This window comes from Hyla sarda, unplaced genomic scaffold (assembly GCF_029499605.1).
Source record: "Hyla sarda isolate aHylSar1 unplaced genomic scaffold, aHylSar1.hap1 scaffold_718, whole genome shotgun sequence".
In the NCBI taxonomy this organism is placed as follows: domain Eukaryota; kingdom Metazoa; phylum Chordata; class Amphibia; order Anura; family Hylidae; genus Hyla; species Hyla sarda.
The window spans coordinates 121,589-138,088 of NW_026610738.1; the positions used below are offsets into that span (position 1 = coordinate 121,589).

A 16,500-nucleotide genomic window follows, 5' to 3' on the forward strand; every position below is an offset into this window, starting at 1 on the left:
GGATTTATACTGATTTTTCCTGTCTGAATTTGTCGCACAGAAAGTTGCAGGCCAAATATGTGTGACATTTCTGCGACTTTAGCTTCTAGAGCATTTTTACAACATTATACATAGGTGCTGAATACATAAAAAGCGACTGTTCAGCGACAGACAAGTCGCATCGGCTGAAAGTAGGCCAGAATGTCAGTCCATGTTGGAGCAGGTTTAGATACAGTCTAAAGCATAGATCTCAAAGTCTGTGCACAGAATTTAGCAAGGGCCTCGCACCTTCTGATGCATCAGGTAGGTGCACAATAGCATAGCCTAACCCTCTGTACTTTGGTCTATATTGATGCGGGACATAGACAGCCAGCTGATGACCAATCCATTAGTGCAATGGATGGCTGGAAGCATTTGTCTTTGCCTTTGCAATACCACAGAAGCAATGCATGGTCAATGTACAGCAATGACACACCTGTGTGAACAGCCAGGAGACCCCCCCCCCCATGTTATGTTACATAGTTACATAGTTAGTACGGTCGAAAAAAGACATATGTCCATCAAGTTCAACCAGGGAATTAAGGGGTAGGGGTGTGGCGCGATATTGGGGAAGGGATGAGATTTTATATTTCTTCATAAGCATTAATCTTATTTTGTCAATTAGGAACATTCAGCACCCACCCGCTATCAAGGCAGCTGCCTATCATGTCATGCCCTACCTGCACAGGTGTGCTGGCTACTCAAATGATCCAATTAAGGAGGCCATTTAGTCAGCAGCAGCAGAAGTCCTGTGCCTGGACGCTCCAACAGCGGCCAGACACAAGCAGAAGCAGACGCAGCAGCAGCACCACCTTTTGTTTTTTGGCTGCAGCAGCAGCAGCAGAAGCAAGGCCCACAGGGCTGGCTAGCTGGCTAGCCAGCAAGCAGGTAGCAATGAAAGTAGGAATCTTTCTTTTTAACCCTGTAAGGGGGTGGTGCACTGTACCCGAAGATACTGCCATATCGGGTCAATGCATAGGGCGACGGAAGCAAGCTTCGAAATCGGCCCCCGTTCTCAAAAATCCATTTAATATATGGTCCCCAGATAGGGGACGTATCAGATATTAAACTGATAAGAACAGATACTACACTTGATCTTAGCTAAAAGGCCGAGAAGCGATAACCGTGAAAGGGGCGGGCCCAACAAGGTCCCCTTCATGGGCACTATCACTGCTTGCTGTCAGGGAGGCTGCCAGACAATTTTCCATGCACACTCTGGGCTGGGGGGCAGTCAACCACCAGTACACACAGCAGAACCTAAACCCATACCATTATTGCTAAGCAGCAAGACAGGGGCCCATTGCACTCCCACGGGGCCTTTTTAAATGCAATCCATAACCCGGATTTGCCAGGAACCCTTCTTACTCCTCCTACTTGCATGTGACACTGGGCTTAGGATCTGCATAGGAAACACACACACAAGCACACACCTACCTTTGTTGCCTGCAGATGCCTCCTTGGCTGTCCCCAAACGGTATCAAACCAACACCCACGGGAAGCTGTAAGCATAGAGGACATGCCTGCACCCCATTGGACTTACCTGTGTGGGTTAAACCCGGGTTATTTGACAACCTATGGCGGTGATGGTTCTGCTCAGGCAGAGCAGTGCTGATGCTCCTCATAAAGCTGTCGCTGCTGTGAAGGTTCTAGGTGACATCACAAATCCCTATGGTTACATACACAACAAAGCTGGGTTGTTGTTGTTTACACTCTGCAAGGCCTGTGGAAGTGAGTGACATCATAGCACTGTAGTTCTGAGGGTTCTAGATGGATGCAACAATCTCCTGTTGCTTCTATGAAGGCCATAATAGACGACATCACCAAACAGCTCCATAGTCACATACACAGCAAAGGAGAGATGTTGTTTACACCTAGTGATGTCAGTGGTATTGAGTGACATCACAGCACAGTGCTAAGGCTCCTGGGCCTGGACACAGCAGCGGCTGCAATATCTCAACGGAGAATACGTTTATATATATGTGTGTGTGTGCGCGTATATATATATATATATATATATATATATATATATATATTTCTCCGCCGAAATCACTTTTAAACCCATTTCCACCTTTTTTTCCCTTCTCTTCCTCTTACTTTTTTTTCACGTTTTTTTACGTTTTTCTCCTTTTCGCCTCTTTTCTGGGCGTATTATTCTTCTTTTTCTTCTTTTTTTTCGTCTAATGCATACCCCATCAGTGCAGCAATGCTTATTCAATACCGCCAGCAGATGGAGACACTGGGGGATAATTTTCTAAGGATTTATACTGATTTTTCCTGTCTGAATTTGTCGCACAGAAAGTTGCAGGCCAAATATGTGTGACATTTCTGCGACTTTAGCTTCTAGAGCATTTTTACAACATTATACATAGGTGCTGAATACATAAAAAGCGACTGTTCAGCGACAGACAAGTCGCATCGGCTGAAAGTAGGCCAGAATGTCAGTCCATGTTGGAGCAGGTTTAGATACAGTCTAAAGCATAGATCTCAAAGTCTGTGCACAGAATTTAGCAAGGGCCTCGCACCTTCTGATGCATCAGGTAGGTGCACAATAGCATAGCCTAACCCTCTGTACTTTGGTCTATATTGATGCGGGACATAGACAGCCAGCTGATGACCAATCCATTAGTGCAATGGATGGCTGGAAGCATTTGTCTTTGCCTTTGCAATACCACAGAAGCAATGCATGGTCAATGTACAGCAATGACACACCTGTGTGAACAGCCAGGAGACCCCCCCCCCCCATGTTATGTTACATAGTTACATAGTTAGTACGGTCGAAAAAAGACATATGTCCATCAAGTTCAACCAGGGAATTAAGGGGTAGGGGTGTGGCGCGATATTGGGGAAGGGATGAGATTTTATATTTCTTCATAAGCATTAATCTTATTTTGTCAATTAGGAACATTCAGCACCCACCCGCTATCAAGGCAGCTGCCTATCATGTCATGCCCTACCTGCACAGGTGTGCTGGCTACTCAAATGATCCAATTAAGGAGGCCATTTAGTCAGCAGCAGCAGAAGTCCTGTGCCTGGACGCTCCAACAGCGGCCAGACACAAGCAGAAGCAGAAGCAGCAGCAGCACCACCTTTTGTTTTTTGGCTGCAGCAGCAGCAGCAGCAAGGCCCACAGGGCTGGCTAGCTGGCTAGCCAGCAAGCAGGTAGCAATGAAAGTAGGAATCTTTCTTTTTAACCCTGTAAGGGGGTGGTGCACTGTACCCGAAGATACTGCCATATCGGGTCAATGCATAGGGCGACGGAAGCAAGCTTCGAAATCGGCCCCCGTTCTCAAAAATCCATTTAATATATGGTCCCCAGATAGGGGACGTATCAGATATTAAACTGATAAGAACAGATACTACACTTGATCTTAGCCAAAAGGCCGAGAAGCGATAACCGTGAAAGGGGCGGGCCCAACAAGGTCCCCTTCATGGGCACTATCACTGCTTGCTGTCAGGGAGGCTGCCAGACAATTTTCCATGCACACTCTGGGCTGGGGGGCAGTCAACCACCAGTACACACAGCAGAACCTAAACCCATACCATTATTGCTAAGCAGCAAGACAGGGGCCCATTGCACTCCCACGGGGCCTTTTTAAATGCAATCCATAACCCGGATTTGCCAGGAACCCTTCTTACTCCTCCTACTTGCATGTGACACTGGGCTTAGGATCTGCATAGGAAACACACACACAAGCACACACCTACCTTTGTTGCCTGCAGATGCCTCCTTGGCTGTCCCCAAACGGTATCAAACCAACACCCACGGGAAGCTGTAAGCATAGAGGACATGCCTGCACCCCATTGGACTTACCTGTGTGGGTTAAACCCGGGTTATTTGACAACCTATGGCGGTGATGGTTCTGCTCAGGCAGAGCAGTGCTGATGCTCCTCATAAAGCTGTCGCTGCTGTGAAGGTTCTAGGTGACATCACAAATCCCTATGGTTACATACACAACAAAGCTGGGTTGTTGTTGTTTACACTCTGCAAGGCCTGTGGAAGTGAGTGACATCATAGCACTGTAGTTCTGAGGGTTCTAGATGGATGCAACAATCTCCTGTTGCTTCTATGAAGGCCATAATAGACGACATCACCAAACAGCTCCATAGTCACATACACAGCAAAGGAGAGATGTTGTTTACACCTAGTGATGTCAGTGGTATTGAGTGACATCACAGCACAGTGCTAAGGCTCCTGGGCCTGGACACAGCAGCGGCTGCAATATCTCAACGGAGAATACGTTTATATATATGTGTGTGTGTGCGCGTATATATATATATATATATATATATATATATATATATATATTTCTCCGCCGAAATCACTTTTAAACCCATTTCCACCTTTTTTTCCCTTCTCTTCCTCTTACTTTTTTTTCACGTTTTTTTACGTTTTTCTCCTTTTCGCCTCTTTTCTGGGCGTATTATTCTTCTTTTTCTTCTTTTTTTTCGTCTAATGCATACCCCATCAGTGCAGCAATGCTTATTCAATACCGCCAGCAGATGGAGACACTGGGGGATAATTTTCTAAGGATTTATACTGATTTTTCCTGTCTGAATTTGTCGCACAGAAAGTTGCAGGCCAAATATGTGTGACATTTCTGCGACTTTAGCTTCTAGAGCATTTTTACAACATTATACATAGGTGCTGAATACATAAAAAGCGACTGTTCAGCGACAGACAAGTCGCATCGGCTGAAAGTAGGCCAGAATGTCAGTCCATGTTGGAGCAGGTTTAGATACAGTCTAAAGCATAGATCTCAAAGTCTGTGCACAGAATTTAGCAAGGGCCTCGCACCTTCTGATGCATCAGGTAGGTGCACAATAGCATAGCCTAACCCTCTGTACTTTGGTCTATATTGATGCGGGACATAGACAGCCAGCTGATGACCAATCCATTAGTGCAATGGATGGCTGGAAGCATTTGTCTTTGCCTTTGCAATACCACAGAAGCAATGCATGGTCAATGTACAGCAATGACACACCTGTGTGAACAGCCAGGAGACCCCCCCCCCCCATGTTATGTTACATAGTTACATAGTTAGTACGGTCGAAAAAAGACATATGTCCATCAAGTTCAACCAGGGAATTAAGGGGTAGGGGTGTGGCGCGATATTGGGGAAGGGATGAGATTTTATATTTCTTCATAAGCATTAATCTTATTTTGTCAATTAGGAACATTCAGCACCCACCCGCTATCAAGGCAGCTGCCTATCATGTCATGCCCTACCTGCACAGGTGTGCTGGCTACTCAAATGATCCAATTAAGGAGGCCATTTAGTCAGCAGCAGCAGAAGTCCTGTGCCTGGACGCTCCAACAGCGGCCAGACACAAGCAGAAGCAGAAGCAGCAGCAGCACCACCTTTTGTTTTTTGGCTGCAGCAGCAGCAGCAGCAGCAAGGCCCACAGGGCTGGCTAGCTGGCTAGCCAGCAAGCAGGTAGCAATGAAAGTAGGAATCTTTCTTTTTAACCCTGTAAGGGGGTGGTGCACTGTACCCGAAGATACTGCCATATCGGGTCAATGCATAGGGCGACGGAAGCAAGCTTCGAAATCGGCCCCCGTTCTCAAAAATCCATTTAATATATGGTCCCCAGATAGGGGACGTATCAGATATTAAACTGATAAGAACAGATACTACACTTGATCTTAGCCAAAAGGCCGAGAAGCGATAACCGTGAAAGGGGCGGGCCCAACAAGGTCCCCTTCATGGGCACTATCACTGCTTGCTGTCAGGGAGGCTGCCAGACAATTTTCCATGCACACTCTGGGCTGGGGGGCAGTCAACCACCAGTACACACAGCAGAACCTAAACCCATACCATTATTGCTAAGCAGCAAGACAGGGGCCCATTGCACTCCCACGGGGCCTTTTTAAATGCAATCCATAACCCGGATTTGCCAGGAACCCTTCTTACTCCTCCTACTTGCATGTGACACTGGGCTTAGGATCTGCATAGGAAACACACACACAAGCACACACCTACCTTTGTTGCCTGCAGATGCCTCCTTGGCTGTCCCCAAACGGTATCAAACCAACACCCACGGGAAGCTGTAAGCATAGAGGACATGCCTGCACCCCATTGGACTTACCTGTGTGGGTTAAACCCGGGTTATTTGACAACCTATGGCGGTGATGGTTCTGCTCAGGCAGAGCAGTGCTGATGCTCCTCATAAAGCTGTCGCTGCTGTGAAGGTTCTAGGTGACATCACAAATCCCTATGGTTACATACACAACAAAGCTGGGTTGTTGTTGTTTACACTCTGCAAGGCCTGTGGAAGTGAGTGACATCATAGCACTGTAGTTCTGAGGGTTCTAGATGGATGCAACAATCTCCTGTTGCTTCTATGAAGGCCATAATAGACGACATCACCAAACAGCTCCATAGTCACATACACAGCAAAGGAGAGATGTTGTTTACACCTAGTGATGTCAGTGGTATTGAGTGACATCACAGCACAGTGCTAAGGCTCCTGGGCCTGGACACAGCAGCGGCTGCAATATCTCAACGGAGAATACGTTTATATATATGTGTGTGTGTGCGCGTATATATATATATATATATATATATATATATATATATATATATATATATTTCTCCGCCGAAATCACTTTTAAACCCATTTCCACCTTTTTTTCCCTTCTCTTCCTCTTACTTTTTTTTCACGTTTTTTTACGTTTTTCTCCTTTTCGCCTCTTTTCTGGGCGTATTATTCTTCTTTTTCTTCTTTTTTTTCGTCTAATGCATACCCCATCAGTGCAGCAATGCTTATTCAATACCGCCAGCAGATGGAGACACTGGGGGATAATTTTCTAAGGATTTATACTGATTTTTCCTGTCTGAATTTGTCGCACAGAAAGTTGCAGGCCAAATATGTGTGACATTTCTGCGACTTTAGCTTCTAGAGCATTTTTACAACATTATACATAGGTGCTGAATACATAAAAAGCGACTGTTCAGCGACAGACAAGTCGCATCGGCTGAAAGTAGGCCAGAATGTCAGTCCATGTTGGAGCAGGTTTAGATACAGTCTAAAGCATAGATCTCAAAGTCTGTGCACAGAATTTAGCAAGGGCCTCGCACCTTCTGATGCATCAGGTAGGTGCACAATAGCATAGCCTAACCCTCTGTACTTTGGTCTATATTGATGCGGGACATAGACAGCCAGCTGATGACCAATCCATTAGTGCAATGGATGGCTGGAAGCATTTGTCTTTGCCTTTGCAATACCACAGAAGCAATGCATGGTCAATGTACAGCAATGACACACCTGTGTGAACAGCCAGGAGACCCCCCCCCCCCATGTTATGTTACATAGTTACATAGTTAGTACGGTCGAAAAAAGACATATGTCCATCAAGTTCAACCAGGGAATTAAGGGGTAGGGGTGTGGCGCGATATTGGGGAAGGGATGAGATTTTATATTTCTTCATAAGCATTAATCTTATTTTGTCAATTAGGAACATTCAGCACCCACCCGCTATCAAGGCAGCTGCCTATCATGTCATGCCCTACCTGCACAGGTGTGCTGGCTACTCAAATGATCCAATTAAGGAGGCCATTTAGTCAGCAGCAGCAGAAGTCCTGTGCCTGGACGCTCCAACAGCGGCCAGACACAAGCAGAAGCAGAAGCAGCAGCAGCACCACCTTTTGTTTTTTGGCTGCAGCAGCAGCAGCAAGGCCCACAGGGCTGGCTAGCTGGCTAGCCAGCAAGCAGGTAGCAATGAAAGTAGGAATCTTTCTTTTTAACCCTGTAAGGGGGTGGTGCACTGTACCCGAAGATACTGCCATATCGGATCAATGCATAGGGCGACGGAAGCAAGCTTCGAAATCGGCCCCCGTTCTCAAAAATCCATTTAATATATGGTCCCCAGATAGGGGACGTATCAGATATTAAACTGATAAGAACAGATACTACACTTGATCTTAGCCAAAAGGCCGAGAAGCGATAACCGTGAAAGGGGCGGGCCCAACAAGGTCCCCTTCATGGGCACTATCACTGCTTGCTGTCAGGGAGGCTGCCAGACAATTTTCCATGCACACTCTGGGCTGGGGGGCAGTCAACCACCAGTACACACAGCAGAACCTAAACCCATACCATTATTGCTAAGCAGCAAGACAGGGGCCCATTGCACTCCCACGGGGCCTTTTTAAATGCAATCCATAACCCGGATTTGCCAGGAACCCTTCTTACTCCTCCTACTTGCATGTGACACTGGGCTTAGGATCTGCATAGGAAACACACACACAAGCACACACCTACCTTTGTTGCCTGCAGATGCCTCCTTGGCTGTCCCCAAACGGTATCAAACCAACACCCACGGGAAGCTGTAAGCATAGAGGACATGCCTGCACCCCATTGGACTTACCTGTGTGGGTTAAACCCGGGTTATTTGACAACCTATGGCGGTGATGGTTCTGCTCAGGCAGAGCAGTGCTGATGCTCCTCATAAAGCTGTCGCTGCTGTGAAGGTTCTAGGTGACATCACAAATCCCTATGGTTACATACACAACAAAGCTGGGTTGTTGTTGTTTACACTCTGCAAGGCCTGTGGAAGTGAGTGACATCATAGCACTGTAGTTCTGAGGGTTCTAGATGGATGCAACAATCTCCTGTTGCTTCTATGAAGGCCATAATAGACGACATCACCAAACAGCTCCATAGTCACATACACAGCAAAGGAGAGATGTTGTTTACACCTAGTGATGTCAGTGGTATTGAGTGACATCACAGCACAGTGCTAAGGCTCCTGGGCCTGGACACAGCAGCGGCTGCAATATCTCAACGGAGAATACGTTTATATATATGTGTGTGTGTGCGCGTATATATATATATATATATATATATATATATATATATTTCTCCGCCGAAATCACTTTTAAACCCATTTCCACCTTTTTTTCCCTTCTCTTCCTCTTACTTTTTTTTCACGTTTTTTTACGTTTTTCTCCTTTTCGCCTCTTTTCTGGGCGTATTATTCTTCTTTTTCTTCTTTTTTTTCGTCTAATGCATACCCCATCAGTGCAGCAATGCTTATTCAATACCGCCAGCAGATGGAGACACTGGGGGATAATTTTCTAAGGATTTATACTGATTTTTCCTGTCTGAATTTGTCGCACAGAAAGTTGCAGGCCAAATATGTGTGACATTTCTGCGACTTTAGCTTCTAGAGCATTTTTACAACATTATACATAGGTGCTGAATACATAAAAAGCGACTGTTCAGCGACAGACAAGTCGCATCGGCTGAAAGTAGGCCAGAATGTCAGTCCATGTTGGAGCAGGTTTAGATACAGTCTAAAGCATAGATCTCAAAGTCTGTGCACAGAATTTAGCAAGGGCCTCGCACCTTCTGATGCATCAGGTAGGTGCACAATAGCATAGCCTAACCCTCTGTACTTTGGTCTATATTGATGCGGGACATAGACAGCCAGCTGATGACCAATCCATTAGTGCAATGGATGGCTGGAAGCATTTGTCTTTGCCTTTGCAATACCACAGAAGCAATGCATGGTCAATGTACAGCAATGACACACCTGTGTGAACAGCCAGGAGACCCCCCCCCCCCATGTTATGTTACATAGTTACATAGTTAGTACGGTCGAAAAAAGACATATGTCCATCAAGTTCAACCAGGGAATTAAGGGGTAGGGGTGTGGCGCGATATTGGGGAAGGGATGAGATTTTATATTTCTTCATAAGCATTAATCTTATTTTGTCAATTAGGAACATTCAGCACCCACCCGCTATCAAGGCAGCTGCCTATCATGTCATGCCCTACCTGCACAGGTGTGCTGGCTACTCAAATGATCCAATTAAGGAGGCCATTTAGTCAGCAGCAGCAGAAGTCCTGTGCCTGGACGCTCCAACAGCGGCCAGACACAAGCAGAAGCAGAAGCAGCAGCAGCACCACCTTTTGTTTTTTGGCTGCAGCAGCAGCAGCAGCAAGGCCCACAGGGCTGGCTAGCTGGCTAGCCAGCAAGCAGGTAGCAATGAAAGTAGGAATCTTTCTTTTTAACCCTGTAAGGGGGTGGTGCACTGTACCCGAAGATACTGCCATATCGGGTCAATGCATAGGGCGACGGAAGCAAGCTTCGAAATCGGCCCCCGTTCTCAAAAATCCATTTAATATATGGTCCCCAGATAGGGGACGTATCAGATATTAAACTGATAAGAACAGATAAGGTTTCAACAAAATTTTATTGAATAAATAAGAAACCATACAGAATTTAAAATGCAAAATAATAAAAGGTTCACAAAAGTTTTAAAATACAAATAATAAAACCAGTAATAAAAGGAGAAAAAATAAAAATGGCAGGATAAAACATTATACAAATGTCATAAAAACTGATTATATTGTTATTTCGTTCCATAGAGGCAGACACCACATGGATGCTGCCTCGCTGGCCCCCAACTGTTTCTTGTCTCTTAGGTAATAGATGTACATCTCACTCAGGGCCAGCTTTATACAGTTTTTAACATCAATAAAATCATGTTTAAAAAGTAAGATGTTCCTAACTTTCCAGATGGCATTTTTAAAACAATTAATAATCATCCAGCAGATCATCTGCTGTTTAAAATTGGGGCAGTTAAAAAGACCGTAAAAGACACATTCGTGATTAAAATCTTTTAGGCCGCAGGCCCACTTCAAAAGTGGGCCTACCTTCCTCCAAAGCTCCCGTGCAAAAGGGCAGTTCCAAAATATGTGCAGCACCGTTTCATCCACTCCGCAGCCATCTCTCGGGCACTTGGCTCTCGCCACCAGTCCTCGCCTGTGCTGGAACTCACGAGTAGGGAGGCACTGGTGGACGATTGCCCAGGCAAGATCCCTGTGTACATTCGCCAGAAACTTCCCGTACACGTTCCGCCATACCTTTTTGGATCTTGCCTGTGTGAAATTAGACACTGCCAGGGTAACCTCACTCCGCCTGAGGACCTTTGATACCTTTCTCTGGTCCCCCAGTATGTCAGGCTCCAAATCTTGGAGACCTAGGAGCCTGACTGTCTTTTCCAACACCACATAATGTTTTGGGGGACACAGAAGCACCGGAGCGTTCAGAGGGATGCGCAACCATCTTTTAAAAACCATGCCCGCAGCGTACCTTAAAAAGCAGCTAAAAATGCCATCGGATTTAATAATTTTAAAACAGAAACAGAAATACTTTATGTAAAAGAAAGTAAAAAGGTTAGGAACATCTTTCCCGCCATTATCTTTACTTTTGTACATAAAATCACGCTTTAATTTCTCCATTTTTGAACCCCATAAAAAAGTAAAAACAATTCTAGTTACTTTTTTAATGTATAAAATAGATGGAGGAAATACCATGGCAATGTATAGCATAATAGGGAGTAAAACCATCTTTATTATTAAAATCTTCCCCTCCATGGTAAGGTTTCTAAGATTCCACATTAAAATCTTCTTCTCCATCTTAGCTATAGCTGAATCCCAGTTAGGGCTCCCATCATTGACCTGGTTAAAAACAATACCTAAAACTTTAATTTGATCCTGTTGCATTGTGACTCCTGGGGTGATGGATGAATCCCAGGAGCCAATATAAAAACAGTCACATTTATCTGTGTTTAGCTTAAAACCAGAGACCTCGCAGAAATAGCTGGTGTTCCTCAATGCCCCCCTCATGGATGGAGAGTCCGGGCACAGTATGGTGACATCATCCATGTACCCCAACACCTTTAGATGGGTCCCTCCTCCACCAGGTATCGGTACGCCTCTTACTACCCGGTCTTTTCTGAGGAGGGCCATCAGTGGTTCGATTGCGCAAATAAAAAGGAGTGGGGACAGGGGGCAGCCCTGTTTGACACCTGATAAAAGAGGAACACCGCTGGTTAAAAAGCCATTAACAGAGACTTGACTAAAACAGGATCGGTATAAAAGCATGATTCGGCTTAAAATCGTTTCAGGCACTGCCATCTTTTTAAGAACTAAAAACAGGTATTCATGGGAGACCCTATCAAAGGCTTTTTCAAAGTCTAAGGATAAAATTGCTACAGTTTGATTTCTATCCTTAAAATACCATAAAACATCTCTTAAAATATTTAGGGATTCAGCTATAGACCTTCCAGGTACCCCACAAACCTGATTTGGGTGAATTAATTTATGAATAAAAGGTTTAAAACGGACAGCTAATAACTTGGCTAAAACTTTATAATCGACATTTAAAAGTGTGATGGGGCGCCAATTTTTTAGCATATCCTTTTCACCCTTTTTAAAAAGTAATGATACAATCCCCCTCCTCCAGGAAGGGGGAAGTTCATTAACAATAAAAGTTTCTTTATACAATAAAACCATATCATCCTTTAAAATATCCCAAAAAGCTAAATAAAATTCGATGGGTAAACCATCTTCCCCAGGGGCCTTCCCACTAGAAAAACTTTTAAAAACAAATAAAAGTTCATCTAAGTTAAGATCACGGGATAAAACCTCCTGGTCTAAAACATCTAGCTTAAAATCAAGGGAATTAAGAACATGTTCTAAAAAGGATGGATTAAGATCTTTCTTATTAAAAAGAAGCTGGTAGAAGTTAAAAACTGCATCTAACATGCCTTTTGGAGTGGATTCACCCTCAAGGTTTTGGATGATATCCCTCCTATTCATCACTTTTTTAAAAAAGAAACGGGAACATTTCTCGCCCTCCTCCAGGTGCTGCACATGTGAGTTAAAAATGATTTGTTTCCCTTTCTTTTCTATGGCATGTTTTATTTCAGTTTTAAGGTTTAAAATATCATTTTCTACATCCATACCAGCTTCTTTCAATTTAAAAAGTACATTTAAACGCATGTTAAGAACATAAAACCACTGTTTTTCCATTTTTGCCTTCTTCTTACCTGCTTTGATAAAAAAAAATCTGATTTTAGATTTGGTGCCCTCCCACCAGTGCAGCATAGGCTCGTGGGGTTTTCTTTGTGATTGCCAGCACTGGTAGGTCCGCACAAACTCCTCTTTTATCTCAGGGTCCTCTAGGAGTGTGGTGTTTAATCTCCAGAGGCCCCTTTTTGCTTTTTGCTCCCCCTCTAGCTCCAGGACCACCAAGAGGAGCTTATGATCAGAGAAGATATTCTGCTCGAGCGTGCATTTCAGGGGTTTAAAAGCTCTAGAGGAAAAAATAAAATCGATTCTGGAGCTCACTCTTCCATTGGACCATGTGGCGCCCGGGTCCTCCGGCAAGAGATCCTTCCAGCAATCTTTCAAGTTAAAATCATCAATAAAATTTTTAAGCAGGTAAGAAGTGCGGTCTTTACGATTAATATCCCCACCCTGCCGGTGTTCCCCATCACGTATGCAGTTAAAATCACCTCCCACCAGCAGGGGGGAAGACCCAACACAAAACAGTGGTAAAATTTCAAATAGTTCTGCCCGCTCCTGTTTATCAGGAGGGGCATACACATTTAAAACACGAATTAAAAGTCCATTAAAATATAGATGAATTAAAAGAGCTCTGCCAGGCACAATCTCAGTTACTGTATGAATAGAAAAGGACTGGCCTCGGCAGAGCAGCCCAACACCCACAGAACGACAGTCATTTGCACCGGACCATATGGATGGGCCCAGCTTCCAGTCTTCTTTTAAGTCTTTATAGTCCATTTTACTAGGGATTCCACATTCTTGTAGCAGGCAAAGGTCAAAGTCACATGTCTCTAGATAAGAAAATAAAGCAGCCCTGCGATCAGGGCTCTTTAAGGACCTCACATTGAGTGAGGCAATTTTTACAGGGATAGGCATAGTTTATGGAGAGTCCGTGCTTGGAGAATCAAAGTCAATAATAAGCTGCGTACCGTCATCCCCCGCCTGCGGGGTCATCAGCTCCTTAATGTTCTGAGGGTCGGAGCTTGAGATCGATGATGCCCCGACCCTGAGCTCGCTCTCGTCCGAACTACGGCACGCCGCTTTCCTTTGAATGTCTTCCTCTTCTTCTTCTCTTTGTCTTTTAAATGTCATACTGCTGTCCATATCCTCTGTGTTGCTCTCACTCGATGTAATCTCTGGCCCCCGGCTGATGGATCTGTGTCTTCTTTCATCTTTTGACGACTGGAACTGCTGCACAGGGGCCTGTGAGGCCTCTTTTCCGGAACCTTTGCCGCTACCTTGGGAAGTTTTCATCGCTTGTTCCCCAGCAAGCGTTGCTGAGGACTGTTGCTCCAACTTCCCCATCGATCGACGATGGCCAGTTTTACCCACCGGGTCCACTGCTGGCGGGGCAGCAAACCCTGGTTTGGCGCCACTTGTCTTCTTGGCCCTGTCCTGTATAGGCGGAGTAACAGGATCGGGCTCAGACCTGGCCACCTGGCTCCCCTTCCGGCGGGCTTTCACCGGGGCCTCTTCGTCCGGAGCAGGGCGACCCTGGGCCAAGCCAGTACCTGGCTTATGCTGCAATTTTGGGTCCACCTCTGCCCCCACCGAGGCCCGTCGGCTGCCACCCGCCACAGGTGAGCCCCCTTCAGAAGTTTCGGCGGGCTCTTGAGCCAGGTAGGAAGTCGATCGACGTCTTTCAATTTCCCGGGCAGTAAACTCGATCACCCGCCCGGGCTTCGTGGAATCCCCATGGCCTCCCCCTAGCACTACCACCGGTGGGCCCCCCGATGGAGCACCAGAGGTCTTGGGCCTGGACCCATCAGTACCTGCCTTCTGGGGTTTGGGCATCTTAAAAAAGGACGTCTTTTGTCCTGTCCCCTCTTTGGGTGGGCCCAGCCTTGACCCACCCATCGTAGTTTTTGCTTTATGGGGACAGGAATTAAAATCATGATTTTCCTCTCCGCAGAGGTTACACCTTATCGTATGGCTACATCTTGAGGCTATGTGACCTTCTTGGCCACACCTATTGCAGCGAATCACACGCTCCGCGCCGCAGGTCTCCTGGGTGTGGCCAAACCTCAAGCAATTTCGGCAATACATAGGCATTTGAGGATAGAACAGGAAGCCCCGAACTCTCCCGATGGCAAAATTTGGGGGCGGATGGCAAAGACCCCCAATACCACCGGGATCCTTACGGAGCTTGACCCAGAACTTCCTCTTGCCGTTCCAGAACCGCACGGAGTTCAATATTTTGTTTGCGAATCGCACCTCTTCGCAGTATCGCCGAAGAAAAGTGGCTATATCCTCCGTGGTCACATGAGGGCTGTGCATAGCCACCACCAACGGTATATGTTCCTCACCATAGAGGAACTGGAACGAAAGACCGTCGAGTCGATCGTCCCTCTGGTCCGCACCAGACAAGGTTGCATAGATGTTATCGCAACACGCCGTGGCCGTGAAGGTGACGGTATACAGGCCACGGCTTTCCTGGTCATTTAGACACAGGATGTCCTCCCTATTGAGGCGGAAGTAGTCAAGAAGAATCACCTCCGCAATGAAGCGGAGGTTCTTCAACTGACGATGGCTCTCCGACACCTCTATGCGGATGGTATTTCGCATCGACATTTCCCCAGAGGGGAAAGCCCAGGAGAACGGCATCTTCCACACCCAGGGACTAAGCCCCTTCCCCAATAGCAGCAGGGGCTCGGAATCCCGCTATAAAAGCGGAACCCTTACCCAAGGCAGAGGTCGGGGGTACCCTAGGTGCTTCCGAAGCTACAGGTAACGCTCAACGTACCGAAAATGCCTTCTGAGACACAAGGTCCCAGAGACAGGGGGATCGCAACCCGTTGTCTGTGGACTAAGCCCGCTCCCCAATAGCAGCAAGGGGGTGAAGTCCCTCCGTAAGGAGAGACAATCCCCCAAGGCCGAGAAGCGGGGTACCACAGACACCTTCCGACCAGACCAAATGCAGATACTACACTTGATCTTAGCCAAAAGGCCGAGAAGCGATAACCGTGAAAGGGGCGGGCCCAACAAGGTCCCCTTCATGGGCACTATCACTGCTTGCTGTCAGGGAGGCTGCCAGACAATTTTCCATGCACACTCTGGGCTGGGGGGCAGTCAACCACCAGTACACACAGCAGAACCTAAACCCATACCATTATTGCTAAGCAGCAAGACAGGGGCCCATTGCACTCCCACGGGGCCTTTTTAAATGCAATCCATAACCCGGATTTGCCAGGAACCCTTCTTACTCCTCCTACTTGCATGTGACACTGGGCTTAGGATCTGCATAGGAAACACACACACAAGCACACACCTACCTTTGTTGCCTGCAGATGCCTCCTTGGCTGTCCCCAAACGGTATCAAACCAACACCCACGGGAAGCTGTAAGCATAGAGGACATGCCTGCACCCCATTGGACTTACCTGTGTGGGTTAAACCCGGGTTATTTGACAACCTATGGCGGTGATGGTTCTGCTCAGGCAGAGCAGTGCTGATGCTCCTCATAAAGCTGTCGCTGCTGTGAAGGTTCTAGGTGACATCACAAATCCCTATGGTTACATACACAACAAAGCTGGGTTGTTGTTGTTTACACTCTGCAAGGCCTGTGGAAGTGAGTGACATCATAGCACTGTAGTTCTGAGGGTTCTAGATGGATGCAACAATCTCCT

At 46.2% G+C, this 16,500-nt stretch overlaps 5 non-coding genes and 1 pseudogene across 5 annotated transcripts; all 6 read right to left on the reverse strand.

The window, feature by feature from the left end:
* Positions 1 to 948: 948 nt before the first annotated feature.
* LOC130344365 (U2 spliceosomal RNA) lies at positions 949 to 1,139 on the reverse strand. Its single transcript, XR_008883313.1, has one exon. It is a non-coding gene; the product is annotated as a U2 spliceosomal RNA (small nuclear RNA).
* Positions 1,140 to 3,219: 2,080 nt separating this feature from the next.
* Positions 3,220 to 3,410, reverse strand: LOC130344426 (U2 spliceosomal RNA). The gene has a single exon (XR_008883365.1). It is a non-coding gene; the product is annotated as a U2 spliceosomal RNA (small nuclear RNA).
* A 2,085-nt stretch (positions 3,411 to 5,495) lies between these two features.
* On the reverse strand, positions 5,496 to 5,686 carry LOC130344346 (U2 spliceosomal RNA). Its single transcript, XR_008883296.1, has one exon. It is a non-coding gene; the product is annotated as a U2 spliceosomal RNA (small nuclear RNA).
* A 2,087-nt stretch (positions 5,687 to 7,773) lies between these two features.
* LOC130344362 (U2 spliceosomal RNA) lies at positions 7,774 to 7,964 on the reverse strand. Its single transcript, XR_008883310.1, has one exon. It is a non-coding gene; the product is annotated as a U2 spliceosomal RNA (small nuclear RNA).
* Positions 7,965 to 10,042: 2,078 nt separating this feature from the next.
* LOC130344368 (U2 spliceosomal RNA) lies at positions 10,043 to 10,228 on the reverse strand. Its single transcript, XR_008883316.1, has one exon. It is a non-coding gene; the product is annotated as a U2 spliceosomal RNA (small nuclear RNA).
* A 5,389-nt stretch (positions 10,229 to 15,617) lies between these two features.
* Positions 15,618 to 15,835, reverse strand: LOC130344374 (U2 spliceosomal RNA; annotated as a pseudogene).
* Between the last annotated feature and the right edge of the window lie 665 nt (positions 15,836 to 16,500).